A 21,475-nucleotide genomic window follows, 5' to 3' on the forward strand; every position below is an offset into this window, starting at 1 on the left:
CGTCTCCGGCACGTGTTTCTGGCACATCTGACTGGTGGTTCCGGCATGCCCAAAAGTTGATTCCGGTCTGTCCGGTAGGTGGTTCCGGCGTGCACGGCACGTGGTTCTCGTACGTGTCAGAGGTGGTTGCGTATGCCCAACAGGTGATTCCGGACTGTCCGCCACGTGCTTCTGGCACGTCTGAGAGGTGGTTCCAACATGCCCGGCAGGTCATTTCGGAGAGTCGTCCAAGTGGTTCTGGCATAGCCCACAGGTGATTTTGGCGTGTCCGGCAGGTGGTTCCGGGGTGCTCTGCAGGTGGTTCAGGCATGGGCATCACGTGGTTCCAGTCTTTCCAGGACGTGTTTCCAGCTTCTCCGGCAGGTGGTTCTGGTACGTCTGAGAGGTGGTTCCGCCATGGCTGGCAGGTGATCCCGGACTGTCCCCCAGGTGGTTCTGGCATAGCCAGCAGTTGATATTGGCCTGTCCGGCAGGTGGTTCCAGCGAGTCGAACAGGTGGCTCAGGTGTTCTTGGCAGGTGGTTCCGGTCTGTCCGGTAGGTGTTTGCGGTGTGTCTGGCACGTGCTTCCGGCATGCGCGGCAGGTGATTCCGTAGTGTCCGCCAGGTGCTTCTGGCATACCCGGCAGGTGATTTTGGCGTGTCCGGCAGGTGTTTCTGGCGAGTCGAGCAGGTGGCTCCGGCATGCTCGGCAGGTGCTTCCGGCGTCTCCGGCACTTGGTTCTGGTGTGTCTGAGAGCTGGTTCCGGCATGTCCGGCAGATGATTCCGGAGTGTCCGCCAAGTGGTTCTGGCATACCCAGCAGGTGATTTTGGCGTGTCAGGGAGGTGGTACCGGTGAGTCGAGCAGGTGGTTCCGGCGTGCTCGGCAGGTGGTTCAGGCGGTTCTGGCAGGTGGTATCCGTCTGTTCGGGGTGTGGTTCCAGCATCTCATGAACACGTTTCTGGCACGTCTGAGATGTGGTTCCAGCCGGCCCGACAGGTGTTGCCGCAGTGTCCGCCAAGCGGTTCTGGCGTAGTTGTCAGGTGATTTTGGCATGACCGGCAGGTGGTTCCAGCAAGCCTGGCAGGTGATTCCAAAGTGTTCGCCAAATGGTTGTGGCGTAGCCGGCGGGTGATTTTTGAATGATCGGCTGGTGTTTCTGGCGAGTCGAGCAGGTGGCTCCGGCATGCTCGGCAGGTGCTTACGGCGTCTCCGGCACGTGGTTCTGGTGTGTCTGAGAGCTGGTTCCGGCATGTCCGGCAGATGATTCCGGAGTGTCCGCCAAGTGGTTCTGGCATACCCGGCTGGTGATTTGGGCATGTCAGGTAGGTGCTCGGCAGGTGGTTCAGGCGGTTCTGGCAGGTGGTATCCGTCTGTTCGGGGTGTGGTTCCAGCATCTCATGCACATGGTTCTGGCACGTCTGAGATGTGGTTCCGGCCGGCCCGACAGGTGTTTCCACAGTGTCCGCCAAGTGGTACTGGCGTAGTTGGCAGGTGATTTTGGCATGACCGGCAGGTGGTTCCAGCAAGCCCGGCAGGTGATTCCGAAGTGTTCCCCAACTCGTTGTGGCGTAGCCGGCAGGTGATTTCTGCGTGTCCGGCAGGTGGTTCTGGCGAGTCGAGCAGGTGGTTCCGGCGTGCTCGGCAGGTGCTTCCGGGGTCATTGGCACGTGGTTCTGGCATATCTGAGAGGTGGTTCCGGCATGCACGGCAGGTGATTCCGGAGTGTTCGCCAAGTGCTTCTGGCACGTCTGAGAGGTGGTTCCAACATGCCCGGCAGGTCATTTCGGAGAGTCGTCCAAGTGGTTCTGGCGTAGCCCGCAGGTGATTTTGGCGCGTCCGGCAGGTGGTTCCGCCGTGCTCGGCAGGTGGTTCAGGCATGGCCGTCACGTGGTTCCAGTCTGTCCAGGACGTGTTTCCAGCTTCTCCGGCAGGTGGTTCTGGTACGTCTGAGAGGTGGTTCCGCCATGGCTGGCAGGTGATCCCGGACTGTCCCCCAGGTGGTTCTGGCATAGCCAGCAGTTGATATTGGCCTGTCCGGCAGGTGGTTCCAGCGAGTCGAACAGGTGGCTCCGGCGTTCTTGGCAGGTGGTTCCGGTCTGTCCGGTAGGTGTTTGCGGCGAGTCTGGCACGTGATTCCGGCATGCGCGGCAGGTGATTCCGTAGTGTCCGCCAGGTGGTTCTGGCATACCCGGCAGGTGATTTTGGCGTGTCCGGCAGGTGTTTCTGGCGAGTCGAGCAGGTGGCTCCGGCATGCTCGGCAGGTGCTTCCGGCGTCTCCGGCACTTGGTTCTGGTGTGTCTGGGAGCTGGTTCCGGCATGTCCGGCAGATGATTCCGGAGTCTCCGCCAAGTGGATCTGGCATACCCAGCAGGTGATTTTGGCGTGTCAGGGAGGTGGTACCGGTGAGTCGAGCAGGTGGTTCCGGCGTGCTCGGCAGGTGGTTCAGGCGGTTCTGGCAGGTGGTATCCGTCTGTTCGGGGTGTGGTTCCAGCATCTCATGAACACGTTTCTGGCACACCTGAGATGTGGTTCCAGCCGGCCCGACAGGTGTTTCCGCAGTGTCCGCCAAGCGGTTCTGGCGTAGTTGGCACGTGATTTTGGCATGACTGGCAGGTGGTTCCAGCAAGCCTGGCAGGTGATTCCAAAGTGTTCACCAACTGGTTGTGGCGTAGCCGGCAGGTGATTTTTGCGTGATCGGCATTTGGTTCTGGCGAGTCGAGCAGGTGGTTCCGGCGTGCTCGGCTGGTGCTTCCGGGGTCATTGGCACGGGGTTCTGGCATGTCTGAGAGGTGGTTCCTGCATGCCCGGCAAGTGATTCCGGAGTGTTCGCCAAGTGGTTCTGGCATAGTCGGCAGGTGATTTTGGCATGTCCGGCAGGTGGTTCAGGCGAGTTGAGCAGGTGGTTCCAACGTGCTTGGCAGGTGCTTCCGGCATCTCCGGCACGTGTTTCTGGCACATCTGACAGGTGGTTCCGGCATGCCCGAAAGCTGATTCCGGTCTGTCCGGTAGGTGGTTCCAGCCTGCACGGCATGTGGTTCTGGTACGTCTCAGAGGTGGTTGCGCATGCCCAACAGGTGATTCCGGACTGTCCGCCACATGGTTCTGGCACGTCTGAGAGGTGGTTCCGGCATGCCCGGCAGGTCATCCCAGAGAGTCCTCCAAGTGGTTCTGGCATAACACGCAGGTGATTTTGGCGTGTCTGGCAGGTTGTTCCGTTGTGCTTGGCAGGTGGTTCAGGCTTGGCCGGCAGGTGGTTCCAGACTGTCCAGGACATGTTTCCAGCTTCTCCGGCAGGTGGTTCTGGTACGTCTGAGAGGTGGTTCCGCCATGGCTGGCAGGTGATTCCGGACCGTCCCCGAGGTGGTTCTGGCATAGCCAGCAGTTGATATTGGCCTGTCCGGCAGGTGGTTCCAGCGAGTCGAACAGGTGGCTCCGGCGTGCTCGGCAGGTGGTTCAGGCATGGCCGTCACGTGGTTCCGGCGTGTCCGGCACGTGCTTCCGGCACGTCTGAGAGGTGGTTCCGGCATGCGCGACAGGTGATTTCGGAGTGTCCGCCAGGTGGTTCTGGCGTACCCGGCAGGTGATTTTGGCGTGTCCGGCAGGTGTTTCTGGCGAGTCGAGCAGGTGGCTCCGGCATGCTCGGCAGGTGCTTCCGGGGTCTCCGGCACGTGGTTCTGCTGTGTCTGAGAGCTTGTTCCGGCATGTCCGGCAGATGATTCCGGAGTGTCCGCCAAGTGGTTCTGGCATACCCGGCTGGTGATTTGGGCATGTCAGGTAGGTGGTTCCGGCGAGTCGAGCAGGTGGCTCCGGCGTGCTCGGCAGGTTGTTCAGACGGGTCTGGCAGGTGTTTTCCGTCTGTTCGGGGTGTGGTTCCAGCATCTCATGCACATGGTTCTGGCACGTCTGAGATGTGGTTCCGGCCGGCCCGACAGGTGTTTCCACAGTGTCCGCCAAGTGGTACTGGCGTAATTGGCAGGTGATTTTGGCATGACCGGCAGGTGGTTCCAGGAAGCCCGGCAGGTGATTCCGAAGTGTTCCCCAACTGGTTGTGGCGTAGCCGGCAGGTGATTTTTGCGTGTCCGGCAGGTGTTTCTGGCGAGTCGAGCAGGTGGTTCCGGCGTGCTCGGCAGGTGCTTCCGGGGTCATTGGCACGTGGTTCTGGCATATCTGAGAGGTGGTTCCGGCATGCCCGGCAGGTGATTCCGGAGTGTTCGCCAAGTGTTTCCGGCGTAGCCGGCAGGTGAGTTTGCATGTCCAGCGGTCGTTCCGGCGGGTCGAGCCGGTGGTTCCGGCGTGTCCGGCAGGTGGTTCCGGTCTGTCCGGCAGGTGGTTCTGTGGTGTCCGGCACGAGGTTCAGTCTGAGAGGCTGTGCCGGCATGCCCCTCACGTGATTCCGGCTTGTCCCCGAAGTGGTGCTGGTGTAGCGGGCAGGTGATTTTGGCGTGTCCGGCAGGTGGTTCAGGCGAGTTGAGCAGGTGGTTGCGACGTGCTCGGCAGGTGCTTCCGGCGTCTCCGGCACGTGTTTCTGGCACATCTGACTGGTGGTTCCGGCATGCCCAAAAGTTGATTCCGGTCTGTCCGGTAGGTGGTTCCGGCGTGCACGGCACGTGGTTCTCGTACGTGTCAGAGGTGGTTGCGTATGCCCAACAGGTGATTCCGGACTGTCCGCCACGTGCTTCTGGCACGTCTGAGAGGTGGTTCCAACATGCCCGGCAGGTCATTTCGGAGAGTCGTCCAAGTGGTTCTGGCATAGCCCACAGGTGATTTTGGCGTGTCCGGCAGGTGGTTCCGGGGTGCTCTGCAGGTGGTTCAGGCATGGGCATCACGTGGTTCCAGTCTTTCCAGGACGTGTTTCCAGCTTCTCCGGCAGGTGGTTCTGGTACGTCTGAGAGGTGGTTCCGCCATGGCTGGCAGGTGATCCCGGACTGTCCCCCAGGTGGTTCTGGCATAGCCAGCAGTTGATATTGGCCTGTCCGGCAGGTGGTTCCAGCGAGTCGAACAGGTGGCTCAGGTGTTCTTGGCAGGTGGTTCCGGTCTGTCCGGTAGGTGTTTGCGGTGTGTCTGGCACGTGCTTCCGGCATGCGCGGCAGGTGATTCCGTAGTGTCCGCCAGGTGCTTCTGGCATACCCGGCAGGTGATTTTGGCGTGTCCGGCAGGTGTTTCTGGCGAGTCGAGCAGGTGGCTCCGGCATGCTCGGCAGGTGCTTCCGGCGTCTCCGGCACTTGGTTCTGGTGTGTCTGAGAGCTGGTTCCGGCATGTCCGGCAGATGATTCCGGAGTGTCCGCCAAGTGGTTCTGGCATACCCGGCTGGTGATTTGGGCATGTCAGGTAGGTGCTCGGCAGGTTGTTCAGACGGGTCTGGCAGGTGTTTTCCGTCGGTTCGGGGTGTGGTTCCAGCATCTCATGCACATGGTTCTGGCACGTCTGAGATGTGGTTCCGGCCGGCCCGACAGGTGTTTCCACAGTGTCCGCCAAGTGGTACTGGCGTAGTTGGCAGGTGATTTTGGCATGACCGGCAGGTGGTTCCAGCAAGCCCGGCAGGTGATTCCGAAGTGTTCCCCAACTGGTTGTGGCGTAGCCGGCAGGTGATTTTTGCGTGTCCGGCAGGTGGTTCTGGCGAGTCGAGCAGGTGGTTCCGGCGTGCTCGGCAGGTGCTTCCGGGGTCATTGGCACGTGGTTCTGGCATATCTGAGAGGTGGTTCCGGCATGCCCGGCAGGTGATTCCGGAGTGTTCGCCAAGTGTTTCTGGCGTAGCCGGCAGGTGAGTTTGCATGTCCAGCGGTCGTTCCGGCGGGTCGAGCCGGTGGTTCCGGCGTGTCCGGCAGGTGGTTCCGGTCTGTCCGGCAGGTGGTTCTGTGGTGTCCGGCACGAGGTTCAGTCTGAGAGGCTGTGCCGGCATGCCCCTCACGTGATTCCGGCTTGTCCCCGAAGTGGTGCTGGTGTAGCGGGCAGGTGATTTTGGCGTGTCCGGCAGGTGGTTCAGGCGAGTTGAGCAGGTGGTTGCGACGTGCTCGGCAGGTGCTTCCGGCGTCTCCGGCACGTGTTTCTGGCACATCTGACTGGTGGTTCCGGCATGCCCAAAAGTTGATTCCGGTCTGTCCGGTAGGTGGTTCCGGCGTGCACGGCACGTGGTTCTCGTACGTGTCAGAGGTGGTTGCGTATGCCCAACAGGTGATTCCGGACTGTCCGCCACGTGCTTCTGGCACGTCTGAGAGGTGGTTCCAACATGCCCGGCAGGTCATTTCGGAGAGTCGTCCAAGTGGTTCTGGCATAGCCCACAGGTGATTTTGGCGTGTCCGGCAGGTGGTTCCGGGGTGCTCTGCAGGTGGTTCAGGCATGGGCATCACGTGGTTCCAGTCTTTCCAGGACGTGTTTCCAGCTTCTCCGGCAGGTGGTTCTGGTACGTCTGAGAGGTGGTTCCGCCATGGCTGGCAGGTGATCCCGGACTGTCCCCCAGGTGGTTCTGGCATAGCCAGCAGTTGATATTGGCCTGTCCGGCAGGTGGTTCCAGCGAGTCGAACAGGTGGCTCAGGTGTTCTTGGCAGGTGGTTCCGGTCTGTCCGGTAGGTGTTTGCGGTGTGTCTGGCACGTGCTTCCGGCATGCGCGGCAGGTGATTCCGTAGTGTCCGCCAGGTGCTTCTGGCATACCCGGCAGGTGATTTTGGCGTGTCCGGCAGGTGTTTCTGGCGAGTCGAGCAGGTGGCTCCGGCATGCTCGGCAGGTGCTTCCGGCGTCTCCGGCACTTGGTTCTGGTGTGTCTGAGAGCTGGTTCCGGCATGTCCGGCAGATGATTCCGGAGTGTCCGCCAAGTGGTTCTGGCATACCCGGCTGGTGATTTGGGCATGTCAGGTAGGTGCTCGGCAGGTTGTTCAGACGGGTCTGGCAGGTGTTTTCCGTCTGTTCGGGGTGTGGTTCCAGCATCTCATGCACATGGTTCTGGCACGTCTGAGATGTGGTTCCGGCCGGCCCGACAGGTGTTTCCACAGTGTCCGCCAAGTGGTACTGGCGTAGTTGGCAGGTGATTTTGGCATGACCGGCAGGTGGTTCCAGCAAGCCCGGCAGGTGATTCCGAAGTGTTCCCCAACTGGTTGTGGCGTAGCCGGCAGGTGATTTTTGCGTGTCCGGCAGGTGTTTCTGGCGAGTCGAGCAGGTGGTTCCGGCGTGCTCGGCAGGTGCTTCCGGGGTCATTGGCACGTGGTTCTGGCATATCTGAGAGGTGGTTCCGGCATGCCCGGCAGGTGATTCCGGAGTGTTCGCCAAGTGTTTCTGGCGTAGCCGGCAGGTGAGTTTGCATGTCCAGCGGTCGTTCCGGCGGGTCGAGCCGGTGGTTCCGGCGTGTCCGGCAGGTGGTTCCGGTCTGTCCGGCAGGTGGTTCTGTGGTGTCCGGCACGAGGTTCAGTCTGAGAGGCTGTGCCGGCATGCCCCTCACGTGATTCCGGCTTGTCCCCGAAGTGGTGCTGGTGTAGCGGGCAGGTGATTTTGGCGTGTCCGGCAGGTGGTTCAGGCGAGTTGAGCAGGTGGTTGCGACGTGCTCGGCAGGTGCTTCCGGCGTCTCCGGCACGTGTTTCTGGCACATCTGACTGGTGGTTCCGGCATGCCCAAAAGTTGATTCCGGTCTGTCCGGTAGGTGGTTCCGGCGTGCACGGCACGTGGTTCTCGTACGTGTCAGAGGTGGTTGCGTATGCCCAACAGGTGATTCCGGACTGTCCGCCACGTGCTTCTGGCACGTCTGAGAGGTGGTTCCAACATGCCCGGCAGATCATTTTGGAGAGTCGTCCAAGTGGTTCTGGCATAGCCCACAGGGGATTTTGGCGTGTCCGGCAGGTGGTTCCGGGGTGCTCTGCAGGTGGTTCAGGCATGGGCATCACGTGGTTCCAGTCTTTCCAGGACGTGTTTCCAGCTTCTCCGGCAGGTGGTTCTGGTACGTCTGAGAGGTGGTTCCGCCATGGCTGGCAGGTGATCCCGGACTGTCCCCCAGGTGGTTCTGGCATAGCCAGCAGTTGATATTGGCCTGTCCGGCAGGTGGTTCCAGCGAGTCGAACAGGTGGCTCAGGTGTTCTTGGCAGGTGGTTCCGGTCTGTCCGGTAGGTGTTTGCGGTGTGTCTGGCACGTGCTTCCGGCATGCGCGGCAGGTGATTCCGTAGTGTCCGCCAGGTGCTTCTGGCATACCAGGCAGGTGATTTTGGCGTGTCCGGCAGGTGTTTCTGGCGAGTCGAGCAGGTGGCTCCGGCATGCTCGGCAGGTGCTTCCGGCGTCTCCGGCACTTGGTTCTGGTGTGTCTGAGAGCTGGTTCCGGCATGTCCGGCAGATGATTCCGGAGTGTCCGCCAAGTGGATCTGGCATACCCAGCAGGTGATTTTGGCGTGTCAGGGAGGTGGTACCGGTGAGTCGAGCAGGTGGTTCCGGCGTGCTCGGCAGGTGGTTCAGGCGGTTCTGGCAGGTGGTATCCGTCTGTTCGGGGTGTGGTTCCAGCATCTCATGAACACGTTTCTGGCACGTCTGAGATGTAGTTCCAGCCGGCCCGACAGGTGTTGCCGCAGTGTCCGCCAAGCGGTTCTGGCGTAGTTGTCAGGTGATTTTGGCATGACCGGCAGGTGGTTCCAGCAAGCCTGGCAGGTGATTCCAAAGTGTTCGCCAAATGGTTGTGGCGTAGCCGGCGGGTGATTTTTGAATGATCGGCTGGTGTTTCTGGCGAGTCGAGCAGGTGGCTCCGGCATGCTCGGCAGGTGCTTACGGCGTCTCCGGCACGTGGTTCTGGTGTGTCTGAGAGCTGGTTCCGGCATGTCCGGCAGATGATTCCGGAGTGTCCGCCAAGTGGTTCTGGCATACCCGGCTGGTGATTTGGGCATGTCAGGTAGGTGCTCGGCAGGTTGTTCAGACGGGTCTGGCAGGTGTTTTCCGTCGGTTCGGGGTGTGGTTCCAGCATCTCATGCACATGGTTCTGGCACGTCTGAGATGTGGTTCCGGCCGGCCCGACAGGTGTTTCCACAGTGTCCGCCAAGTGGTACTGGCGTAGTTGGCAGGTGATTTTGGCATGACCGGCAGGTGGTTCCAGCAAGCCCGGCAGGTGATTCCGAAGTGTTCCCCAACTCGTTGTGGCGTGGCCGGCAGGTAATTTCTGCGTGTCCGGCAGGTGGTTCTGGCGAGTCGAGCAGGTGGTTCCGGCGTGCTCGGCAGGTGCTTCCGGGGTCATTGGCACGTGGTTCTGGCATATCTGAGAGGTGGTTCCGGCATGCACGGCAGGTGATTCCGGAGTGTTCGCCAAGTGCTTCTGGCACGTCTGAGAGGTGGTTCCAACATGCCCGGCAGGTCATTTCGGAGAGTCGTCCAAGTGGTTCTGGCGTAGCCCGCAGGTGATTTTGGCGCGTCCGGCAGGTGGTTCCGCCGTGCTCGGCAGGTGGTTCAGGCATGGCCGTCACGTGGTTCCAGTCTGTCCAGGACGTGTTTCCAGCTTCTCCGGCAGGTGGTTCTGGTACGTCTGAGAGGTGGTTCCGCCATGGCTGGCAGGTGATCCCGGACTGTCCCCCAGGTGGTTCTGGCATAGCCAGCAGTTGATATTGGCCTGTCCGGCAGGTGGTTCCAGCGAGTCGAACAGGTGGCTCCGGCGTTCTTGGCAGGTGGTTCCGGTCTGTCCGGTAGGTGTTTGCGGCGAGTCTGGCACGTGCTTCCGGCATGCGCGGCAGGTGATTCCGTAGTGTCCGCCAGGTGGTTCTGGCATACCCGGCAGGTGATTTTGGCGTGTCCGGCAGGTGTTTCTGGCGAGTCGAGCAGGTGGCTCCGGCATGCTCGGCAGGTGCTTCCGGCGTCTCCGGCACTTGGTTCTGGTGTGTCTGGGAGCTGGTTCCGGCATGTCCGGCAGATGATTCCGGAGTCTCCGCCAAGTGGATCTGGCATACCCAGCAGGTGATTTTGGCGTGTCAGGGAGGTGGTACCGGTGAGTCGAGCAGGTGGTTCCGGCGTGCTCGGCAGGTGGTTCAGGCGGTTCTGGCAGGTGGTATCCGTCTGTTCGGGGTGTGGTTCCAGCATCTCATGAACACGTTTCTGGCACGCCTGAGATGTGGTTCCAGCCGGCCCGACAGGTGTTTCCGCAGTGTCCGCCAAGCGGTTCTGGCGTAGTTGGCAGGTGATTTTGGCATGACTGGCAGGTGGTTCCAGCAAGCCTGGCAGGTGATTCCAAAGTGTTCACCAACTGGTTGTGGCGTAGCCGGCAGGTGATTTTTGCGTGATCGGCATTTGGTTCTGGCGAGTCGAGCAGGTGGTTCCGGCGTGCTCGGCTGGTGCTTCCGGGGTCATTGGCACGGGGTTCTGGCATGTCTGAGAGGTGGTTCCTGCATGCCCGGCAAGTGATTCCGGAGTGTTCGCCAAGTGGTTCTGGCATAGTCGGCAGGTGATTTTGGCATGTCCGGCAGGTGGTTCAGGCGAGTTGAGCAGGTGGTTCCAACGTGCTTGGCAGGTGCTTCCGGCATCTCCGGCACGTGTTTCTGGCACATCTGACAGGTGGTTCCGGCATGCCCGAAAGCTGATTCCGGTCTGTCCGGTAGGTGGTTCCAGCCTGCACGGCATGTGGTTCTGGTACGTCTCAGAGGTGGTTGCGCATGCCCAACAGGTGATTCCGGACTGTCCGCCACATGGTTCTGGCACGTCTGAGAGGTGGTTCCGGCATGCCCGGCAGGTCATCCCAGAGAGTCCTCCAAGTGGTTCTGGCATAACACGCAGGTGATTTTGGCGTGTCTGGCAGGTTGTTCCGTTGTGCTTGGCAGGTGGTTCAGGCTTGGCCGGCAGGTGGTTCCAGACTGTCCAGGACGTGTTTCCAGCTTCTCCGGCAGGTGGTTCTGGTACGTCTGAGAGGTGGTTCCGCCATGGCTGGCAGGTGATTCCGGACCGTCCCCGAGGTGGTTCTGGCATAGCCAGCAGTTGATATTGGCCTGTCCGGCAGGTGGTTCCAGCGAGTCGAACAGGTGGCTCCGGCGTGCTCGGCAGGTGGTTCAGGCATGGCCGTCACGTGGTTCCGGCGTGTCCGGCACGTGCTTCCGGCACGTCTGAGAGGTGGTTCCGGCATGCGCGACAGGTGATTTCGGAGTGTCCGCCAGGTGGTTCTGGCGTACCCGGCAGGTGATTTTGGCGTGTCCGGCAGGTGTTTCTGGCGAGTCGAGCAGGTGGCTCCGGCATGCTCGGCAGGTGCTTCCGGGGTCTCCGGCACGTGGTTCTGCTGTGTCTGAGAGCTTGTTCCGGCATGTCCGGCAGATGATTCCGGAGTGTCCGCCAAGTGGTTCTGGCATACCCGGCTGGTGATTTGGGCATGTCAGGTAGGTGGTTCCGGCGAGTCGAGCAGGTGGCTCCGGCGTGCTCGGCAGGTTGTTCAGACGGGTCTGGCAGGTGTTTTCCGTCTGTTCGGGGTGTGGTTCCAGCATCTCATGCACATGGTTCTGGCACGTCTGAGATGTGGTTCCGGCCGGCCCGACAGGTGTTTCCACAGTGTCCGCCAAGTGGTACTGGCGTAATTGGCAGGTGATTTTGGCATGACCGGCAGGTGGTTCCAGGAAGCCCGGCAGGTGATTCCGAAGTGTTCCCCAACTGGTTGTGGCGTAGCCGGCAGGTGATTTTTGCGTGTCCGGCAGGTGTTTCTGGCGAGTCGAGCAGGTGGTTCCGGCGTGCTCGGCAGGTGCTTCCGGGGTCATTGGCACGTGGTTCTGGCATATCTGAGAGGTGGTTCCGGCATGCCCGGCAGGTGATTCCGGAGTGTTCGCCAAGTGTTTCCGGCGTAGCCGGCAGGTGAGTTTGCATGTCCAGCGGTCGTTCCGGCGGGTCGAGCCGGTGGTTCCGGCGTGTCCGGCAGGTGGTTCCGGTCTGTCCGGCAGGTGGTTCTGTGGTGTCCGGCACGAGGTTCAGTCTGAGAGGCTGTGCCGGCATGCCCCTCACGTGATTCCGGCTTGTCCCCGAAGTGGTGCTGGTGTAGCGGGCAGGTGATTTTGGCGTGTCCGGCAGGTGGTTCAGGCGAGTTGAGCGGGTGGTTGCGACGTGCTCGGCAGGTGGTTCAGGCATGGCCGTCACGTGGTTCCGGCGTGTCCGGCACGTGCTTCCGGCACGTCTGAGAGGTGGTTCCGGCATGCGCGACAGGTGATTTCGGAGTGTCCGCCAGGTGGTTCTGGCGTACCCGGCAGGTGATTTTGGCGTGTCCGGCAGGTGTTTCTGGCGAGTCGAGCAGGAGGCTCCGGCATGCTAGGCAGGTGCTTCCGGCGTCTCCGGCACGTGGTTCTGCTGTGTCTGAGAGCTGGTTCCGGCATGTCCGGCAGATGATTCCGGAGTGTCCGCCAAGTGGTTCTGGCATACCCGGCTGGTGATTTGGGCATGTCAGGTAGGTGGTTCCGGCGAGTCGAGCAGGTGGCTCCGGCGTGCTCGGCAGGTTGTTCAGACGGGTCTGGCAGGTGTTTTCCGTCTGTTCGGGGTGTGGTTCCAGCATCTCATGCACATGGTTCTGGCACGTCTGAGATGTGGTTCCGGCCGGCCCGACAGGTGTTTCCACAGTGTCCGCCAAGTGGTACTGGCGTAGTTGGCAGGTGATTTTGGCATGACCGGCAGGTGGTTCCAGGAAGCCCGGCAGGTGATTCCGAAGTGTTCCCCAACTGGTTGTGGCGTAGCCGGCAGGTGATTTTTGCGTGTCCGGCAGGTGTTTCTGGCGAGTCGAGCAGGTGGTTCCGGCGTGCTCGGCAGGTGCTTCCGGGGTCATTGGCACGTGGTTCTGGCATATCTGAGAGGTGGTTCCGGCATGCCCGGCAGGTGATTCCGGAGTGTTCGCCAAGTGGTTCTGGCATAGTCGGCAGGTGATTTTGCCATGTCCGGCAGGTGGTTCAGGCGAGTTGAGCAGGTGCTTCCAACGTGCTTGGCAGGTGCTTCCGGCGTCTCCGGCACGTGTTTCTGGCACATCTGACAGGTGGTTCCGGCATGCCCGAAAGGTGATTCCGGTCTGTCCGGTAGGTGGTTCCAGCCGGCACGGCATGTGGTTCTGGTACGTCTCAGAGGTGGTTGCGCATGCCCAACAGGTGATTCCGGACTGTCCGCCACATTGTTCTGGCACGTCTGAGAGGTGGTTCCGGCATACCCGGCAGGTCATCCCAGAGAGTCCTCCAAGTGGTTCTGGCATAACACCAGGTGATTTTGGCGTGTCTGGCAGGTTGTTCCGTGGTGCTTGGCAGGTGGTTCAGGCTTGGCCGGCAGGTGGTTCCAGACTGTCCAGGACGTGTTTCCAGCTTCTCCGGCAGGTGGTTCTGGTACTTCTGAGAGGTGGTTCCGCCATGGCTGGCAGGTGATCCCGGACTGTCCCCCAGGCGGTTCTGGCATAGCCAGCAGTTGATATTGGCCTGTCCGGCAGGTGGCTCCAGCGAGTCGAACAGGTGGCTCCGGCGTTCTTGGCAGGTGGTTCCGGTCTGTCCGGTAGGTGTTTCCGGCGTGTCCGGCACGTGCTTCCGGCACGTCTGAGAGGTGGTTCCGGCATGCGCGGCAGGTGATTCCGTAGTGTCCGCCAGGTGCTTCTGGCATACCCGGAAGGTGATTTTGGCGTGTCCGGCAGGTGTTTCTGGCGAGTCGAGCAGGTGGCTCCGGCATGCTCGGCAGGTGCTTCCGGCGTCTCCGGCACTTGGTTCTGGTGTGTCTGAGAGCTGGTTCCGGCATGTCCGGCAGATGATTCCGGAGTGTCCGCCAAGTGGTTCTGGCATACCCAGCAGGTGATTTTGGCATGTCAGGGAGGTGGTACCGGTGAGTCGAGCAGGTGGTTCCGGCGTGCTCGGCAGGTGGTTCAGGCGGTTCTGGCAGGTGGTATCCGTCTGTTCGGGGTGTGGTTCCAGCATCTCATGAACACGTTTCTGGCACGTCTGAGATGTGGTTCCAGCCGGCCCGACAGGTGTTGCCGCAGTGTCCGCCAAGCGGTTCTGGCGTAGTTGTCAGGTGATTTTGGCATGACCGGCAGGTGGTTCCAGCAAGCCTGGCAGGTGATTCCAAAGTGTTCGCCAAATGGTTGTGGCGTAGCCGGCGGGTGATTTTTGAATGATCGGCTGGTGTTTCTGGCGAGTCGAGCAGGTGGCTCCGGCATGCTCGGCAGGTGCTTACAGCGTCTCCGGCACGTGGTTCTGGTGTGTCTGAGAGCTGGTTCCGGCATGTCCGGGAGATGATTCCGGAGTGTCCGCCAAGTGGTTCTGGCATACCCGGCTGGTGATTTGGGCATGTCAGGTAGGTGCTCGGCAGGTTGTTCAGACGGGTCTGGCAGGTGTTTTCCGTCGGTTCGGGGTGTGGTTCCAGCATCTCATGCACATGGTTCTGGCACGTCTGAGATGTGGTTCCGGCCGGCCCGACAGGTGTTTCCACAGTGTCCGCCAAGTGGTACTGGCGTAGTTGGCAGGTGATTTTGGCATGACCGGCAGGTGGTTCCAGCAAGCCCGGCAGGTGATTCCGAAGTGTTCCCCAACTGGTTGTGGCGTAGCCGGCAGGTGATTTCTGCGTGTCCGGCAGGTGGTTCTGGCGAGTCGAGCAGGTGGTTCCGGCGTGCTCGGCAGGTGCTTCCGGGGTCATTGGCACGTGGTTCTGGCATATCTGAGAGGTGGTTCCGGCATGCACGGGAGGTGATTCCGGAGTGTTCGCCAAGTGCTTCTGGCACGTCTGAGAGGTGGTTCCAACATGCCCGGCAGGTCATTTCGGAGAGTCGTCCAAGTGGTTCTGGCGTAGCCCGCAGGTGATTTTGGCGCGTCCGGCAGGTGGTTCCGCCGTGCTCGGCAGGTGGTTCAGGCATGGCCGTCACGTGGTTCCAGTCTGTCCAGGACGTGTTTCCAGCTTCTCCGGCAGGTGGTTCTGGTACGTCTGAGAGGTGGTTCCGCCATGGCTGGCAGGTGATCCCGGACTGTCCCCCAGGTGGTTCTGGCATAGCCAGCAGTTGATATTGGCCTGTCCGGCAGGTGGTTCCAGCGAGTCGAACAGGTGGCTCCGGCGTTCTTGGCAGGTGGTTCCGGTCTGTCCGGTAGGTGTTTGCGGCGAGTCTGGCACGTGCTTCCGGCATGCGCGGCAGGTGATTCCGTAGTGTCCGCCAGGTGGTTCTGGCATACCCGGCAGGTGATTTTGGCGTGTCCGGCAGGTGTTTCTGGCGAGTCGAGCAGGTGGCTCCGGCATGCTCGGCAGGTGCTTCCGGCGTCTCCGGCACTTGGTTCTGGTGTGTCTGGGAGCTGGTTCCGGCATGTCCGGCAGATGATTCCGGAGTCTCCGCCAAGTGGATCTGGCATACCCAGCAGGTGATTTTGACGTGTCAGGGAGGTGGTACCGGTGAGTCGAGCAGGTGGTTCCGGCGTGCTCGGCAGGTGGTTCAGGCGGTTCTGGCAGGTGGTATCCGTCTGTTCGGGGTGTGGTTCCAGCATCTCATGCACATGGTTCTGGCACGTCTGAGATGTGGTTCCGGCCGGCCCGACAGGTGTTTCCACAGTGTCCGCCAAGTGGTACTGGCGTAATTGGCAGGTGATTTTGGCATGACCGGCAGGTGGTTCCAGGAAGCCCGGCAGGTGATTCCGAAGTGTTCCCCAAGTGGTTGTGGCGTAGCCGGCAGGTGATTTTTGCGTGTCCGGCAGGTGTTTCTGGCGAGTCGAGCAGGTGGTTCCGGCGTGCTCGGCAGGTGCTTCCGGGGTCATTGGCACGTGGTTCTGGCATATCTGAGAGGTGGTTCCGGCATGCCCGGCAGGTGATTCCGGAGTGTTCGCCAAGTGTTTCCGGCGTAGCCGGCAGGTGAGTTTGCATGTCCAGCGGTCGTTCCGGCGGGTCGAGCCGGTGGTTCCGGCGTGTCCAGCAGGTGGTTCCGGTCTGTCCGGCAGGTGGTTCTGTGGTGTCCGGCACGAGGTTCAGTCTGAGAGGCTGTGCCGGCATGCCCCTCACGTGATTCCGGCTTGTCCCCGAAGTGGTGCTGGTGTAGCGGGCAGGTGATTTTGGCGTGTCCGGCAGGTGGTTCAGGCGAGTTGAGCAGGTGGTTGCGACGTGCTCGGCAGGTGCTTCCGGCGTCTCCGGCACGTGTTTCTGGCACATCTGACTGGTGGTTCCGGCATGCTCAAAAGTTGATTCCGGTCTGTCCGGTAGGTGGTTCCGGCGTGCACGGCACGTGGTTCTGGTACGTGTCAGAGGTGGTTGCGTATGCCCAACAGGTGATTCCGGACTGTCCGCCACGTGCTTCTGGCACGTCTGAGAGGTGGTTCCAACATGCCCGGCAGGTCATTTCGGAGAGTCGTCCAAGTGGTTCTGGCATAGCCCACAGGTGATTTTGGCGTGTCCGGCAGGTGGTTCCGGGGTGCTCTGCAGGTGGTTCAGGCATGGGCGTCACGTGGTTCCAGTCTTTCCAGGACGTGTTTCCAGCTTCTCCGGCAGGTGGTTCTGGTACGTCTGAGAGGTGGTTCCGCCATGGCTGGCAGGTGATCCCGGACTGTCCCCCAGGTGGTTCTGGCATAGCCAGCAGTTGATATTGGCCTGTCCGGCAGGTGGTTCCAGCGAGTCGAACAGGTGGCTCAGGTGTTCTTGGCAGGTGGTTCCGGTCTGTCCGGTAGGTGTTTGCGGCGTGTCTGGCACGTGCTTCCGGCATGCGCGGCAGGTGATTCCGTAGTGTCCGCCAGGTGCTTCTGGCATACCCGGCAGGTGATTTTGGCGTGTCCGGCAGGTGTTTCTGGCGAGTCGAGCAGGTGGCTCCGGCATGCTCGGCAGGTGCTTCCGGCGTCTCCGGCACTTGGTTCTGGTGTGTCTGGGAGCTGGTTCCGGCATGTCCGGCAGATGATTCCGGAATGTCCGCCAAGTGGTTCTGGCATACCCAGCAGGTGATTCTGGCGTGTCAGGGAGGTGGTACCGGTGAGTCGAGCAGGTGGTTCCGGCGTGCTCGGCAGGTGGTTCAGGCGGTTCTGGCAGGTGGTATCCGTCTGTTCGGGGTGTGGTTCCAGCATCTCATGAACACGTTTCTGGCACGTCTGAGATGTGGTTCCAGCCGGCCCGACAGGTGTTTCCGCAGTGTCCGCCAAGCGGTTCTGGCATAGTTGGCAGGTGATTTTGGCATGACCGGCAGGTGGTTCCAGCAAGCCTGGCAGGTGATTCCAAAGTGTTCACCAACTGGTTGTGGCGTAGCCGGCAGGTGATTTTTGCGTGATCGGCAGGTGGTTCTGGCGAGTCGAGCAGCTGGTTCCGGCGTGCTCGGCTGGTGCTTCCGGGGTCATTGGCACGGGGTTCTGGCATGTCTGAGAGGTGGTTCCTGCATGCCCGGCAAGTGATTCCGGAGTGTTCGCCAAGTGGTTCTGGCATAGTCGGCAGGTGATTTTGGCATGTCCGGCAGGTGGTTCAGGCGAGTTGAGCAGGTGGTTCCAACGTGCTTGGCAGGTGCTTCCGGCGTCTCCGGCACGTGTTTCTGGCACATATGACAGGTGGTTCCGGCATGCCCGAAAGGTGATTCCGGTCTGTCCGGTAGGTGGTTCCAGCCTGCACGGCATGTGGTTCTGGTACGTCTCAGAGGTGGTTGCGCATGCCCAACAGGTGATTCCGGACTGTCTGCCACATGGTTCTGGCACGTCTGAGAGGTGGTTCCGGCATGCCCGGCAGGTCATCCCAGAGAGTCCTCCAAGTGGTTCTGGCATAACACGCAGGTGATTTTGGCGTGTCTGGCAGGTTGTTCCGTGGTGCTTGGCAGGTGGTTCAGGCTTGGCCGGCAGGTGGTTCCAGACTGTCCAGGACGTGTTTCCAGCTTCTCCGGCAGGTGGTTCTGGTACGTCTGAGAGGTGGTTCTGCCATGGCTGGCAGGTGATCCCGGACTGTCCCCCAGGCGGTTCTGGCATAGCCAGCAGTTGATATTGGCCTGTCTGGCAGGTGGTTCCAGCGAGTCGAACAGGTGGCTCCGGTGTTCTTGGCAGGTGGTTCCGGTCTGTCCGGTAGGTGTTTCCGGCATGTCCGGCACGTGCTTCCGGCACGTCTGAGAGGTGGTTCCGGCATGCGCGGCAGGTGATTCCGTAGTGTCCGCCAGGTGCTTCTGGCATACCCGGCAGGTGATTTTGGCGTGTCCGGCAGGTGTTTCTGGCGAGTCGAGCAGGTGGCTCCGGCATGCTCGGCAGGTGCTTCCGGCGTCTCTGGCACTTGGTTCTGGTGTGTCTGAGAGCTGGTTCCGGCATGTCCGGGAGATGATTCCGGAGTGTCCGCCAAGTGGTTGTGGCATACCCAGCAGGTGATTTTGGCGTGTCAGGGAGGTGGTACCGGTGAGTCGAGCAGATGGTTCCGGAGTGCTCGGCAGGTGGTTCAGGCGGTTCTGGCAGGTGGTATCCGTCTGTTCGGGGTGTGGTTCCAGCATCTCATGAACACGTTTCTGGCACGTCTGAGATGTGGTTCCAGCAGGCCCGACAGTTGTTTCCGCAGTGTCCGCCAAGTGGTTCTGGCGTAGTTGTCAGGTGATTTTGGCATGACCGGCAGGTGGTTCCAGCAAGCCTGGCAGGTGATTCCAAAGTGTTCACCAAATGGTTGTGGCGTAGCCGGCAGGTGATTTTTTAATGATCGGCTGGTGTTTCTGGCGAGTCGAGCAGGTGGCTCCGGCATGCTCGGCAGGTGCTTACGGCGTCTCCGGCACGTGGTTCTGGTGTGTCTGAGAGGTGGTTCCTGCATGTCCGGCAGATGATTCCAGAGTGTCCGCCAAGTGGTTCTGGCATACCCGGCTGGTGATTTGGGCATGTCAGGTAGGTGCTCGGCAGGTTGTTCAGACGGGTCTGGCAGGTGTTTTCCGTCAGTTCGGGGTGTGGTTCCAGCATCTCATGCACATGGTTCTGGCACATCTGAGATGTGGTTCCGGCCGGCCCGACAGGTGTTTCCACAGTGTCCGCCAAGTGGTACTGGCGTAGTTGGCAGGTGATTTTGGCATGACCGGCAGGTGGTTCCAGCAAGCCCGGCAGGTGATTCCGAAGTGTTCCCCAACTGGTTGTGGCGTAGCCGGCAGGTGATTTCTGCGTGTCCGGCAGGTGGTTCTGGCGAGTCGAGCAGGTGGTTCCGGCGTGCTCGGCAGGTGCTTCCGGGGTCATTGGCACGTGGTTCTGGCATATCTGAGAGGTGGTTCCGGCATGCACGGGAGGTGATTCCGGAGTGTTCGCCAAGTGCTTCTGGCACGTCTGAGAGGTGGTTCCAACATGCCCGGCAGGTCATTTCGGAGAGTCGTCCAAGTGGTTCTGGCGTAGCCCGCAGGTGATTTTGGCGCGTCCGGCAGGTGGTTCCGCCGTGCTCGGCAGGTGGTTCAGGCATGGCCGTCACGTGGTTCCAGTCTGTCCAGGACGTGTTTCCAGCTTCTCCGGCAGGTGGTTCCGGTACGTCTGAGAGGTGGTTCCGCCATGGCTGGCAGGTGATCCCGGACTGTCCCCCAGGTGGTTCTGGCATAGCCAGCAGTTGATATTGGCCTGTCCGGCAGGTGGTTCCAGCGAGTCGAACAGGTGGCTCCGGCGTTCTTGGCAGGTGGTTCCGGTCTGTCCGGTAGGTGTTTGCGGCGAGTCTGGCACGTGCTTCCGGCATGCGCGGCAGGTGATTCCGTAGTGTCCGCCAGGTGGTTCTGGCATACCCGGCAGGTGATTTTGGCGTGTCCGGCAGGTGTTTCTGGCGAGTCGAGCAGGTGGCTCCGGCATGCTCGGCAGGTGCTTCCGGCGTCTCCGGCACTTGGTTCTGGTGTGTCTGGGAGCTGGTTCCGGCATGTCCGGCAGATGATTCCGGAGTCTCCGCCAAGTGGATCTGGCATACCCAGCAGGTGATTTTGGCGTGTCAGGGAGGTGGTACCGGTGAGTCAAGCAGGTGATTCCGGCGTGTCCGGCACGTGCTTCCGGCACGTCTGAGAGGTGGTTCCGGCATGCGCGACAGGTGATTTCGGAGTGTCCGCCAGGTGGTTCTGGCGTACCCGGCAGGTGATTTTGGCGTGTCCGGCAGGTGTTTCTGGCGAGTCGAGCAGGTGGTTCCGGCGTGCTCGGCAGGTGCTTCCGGGGTCATTGGCACGTGGTTCTGGCATATCTGAGAGGTGGTTCCGGCATGCCCGGCAGGTGATTCCGGAGTGTTCGCCAAGTGTTTCCGGCGTAGCCGGCAGGTGAGTTTGCATGTCCAGCGGTCGTTCCGGCGGGTCGAGCCGGTGGTTCCGGCGTGTCCGGCAGGTGGTTCCAGTCTGCCCGGCAGGTGGTTCTGTGGTGTCCGGCACGAGGTTCAGTCTGAGAGGCTGTGCCGGCATGCCCCTCACGTGATTCCGGCTTGTCCCCGAAGTGGTGCTGGAGTAGTGCGCAGGTGATTTTGGCCTGTCTGGCAGGTGGTTCAGGCGAGTTGAGCAGGTGGTTGCGACGTGCTCGGCAGGTGCTTCCGGCGTCTCCGGCACGTGTTTCTGGCACATCTGACTGGTGGTTCTGGCATGCCCAAAAGTTGATTCCGGTCTGTCCGGTAGGTGGTTCCGGCGTGCACGGCACGTGGTTCTGGTACGTGTCAGAGGTGGTTGCCTATGCCCAACAGGTGATTCCGGACTGTCCGCCACGTGCTTCTGGCACGTCTGAGAGGTGGTTCCAACATGCCCGGCAGGTCATTTCGGAGAGTCGTCCAAGTGGTTCTGGCGTAGCCCGCAGGTGATTTTGGTGTGTCCGCCAGGTGGTTCCGCTGTGTTCGGCAGGTGGTTCAGGCATGGCCGTCACGTGTTTCCAGTCTGTCCAGGACGTGTTTCCAGCTTCTCCGGCAGGTGGTTCTGGTACGTCTGAGAGGTGGTTCTGCCATGGCTGGCAGGTGATCCCGGACTGTACCCCAGGTGGTTCTGGCATAGCCAGCAGTTGATATTGGCCTGTCCGGCAGGTGGTTCCAGCGAGTCGAACAGGTGGCTCCGGTGTTCTTGGCAGGTGGTTCCAGTCTGTCCGGTAGGTGTTTGCGGCGTGTCTGGCACGTGCTTCCGGCATGCGCGGCAGGTGATTCCGTAGTGTCCGCCAGGTGGTTCTGGCATACCCGGCAGGTGATTTTGGCGTGTCCGGCAGGTGTTTCTGGAGAGTCGAGCAGGTGGCTCCGACATGCTCGGCAGGTGCTTCCGGCGTCTCCGGCACTTGGTTCTGGTGTGTCTGAGAGCTGGTTCCGGCATGTCCGGCAGATGATTCCGGAGTGTCCGCCAAGTGGTTCTGGCATACCCAGCAGGTGATTTTGGCGTGTCAGAGAGGTGGTACCGGTGAGTCGAGCAGGTGGTTCTGGCGTGCTCGGCAGGTGGTTCAGGCGGTTCTGGCAGGTGGTATCCGTCTGTTCGGGGTGTGGTTCCAGCATCTCATGAACACGTTTCTGGCACGTCTGAGATGTGGTTCCAGCCGGCCCGACAGGTGTTTCCGCAGTGTCCGCCAAGCGGTTCTGGCGTAGTTGGCAGGTGATTTTGGCATGACTGGCAGGTGGTTCCAGCAAGCCTGGCAGGTGATTCCAAAGTGTTCCCCAACTGGTTGTGGCGTAGCCGGCAGGTGATTTCTGCGTGTCCGGCAG

Source organism: Equus caballus, chromosome 17 (assembly GCF_041296265.1).
Source record: "Equus caballus isolate H_3958 breed thoroughbred chromosome 17, TB-T2T, whole genome shotgun sequence".
Lineage (NCBI taxonomy): Eukaryota > Metazoa > Chordata > Mammalia > Perissodactyla > Equidae > Equus > Equus caballus.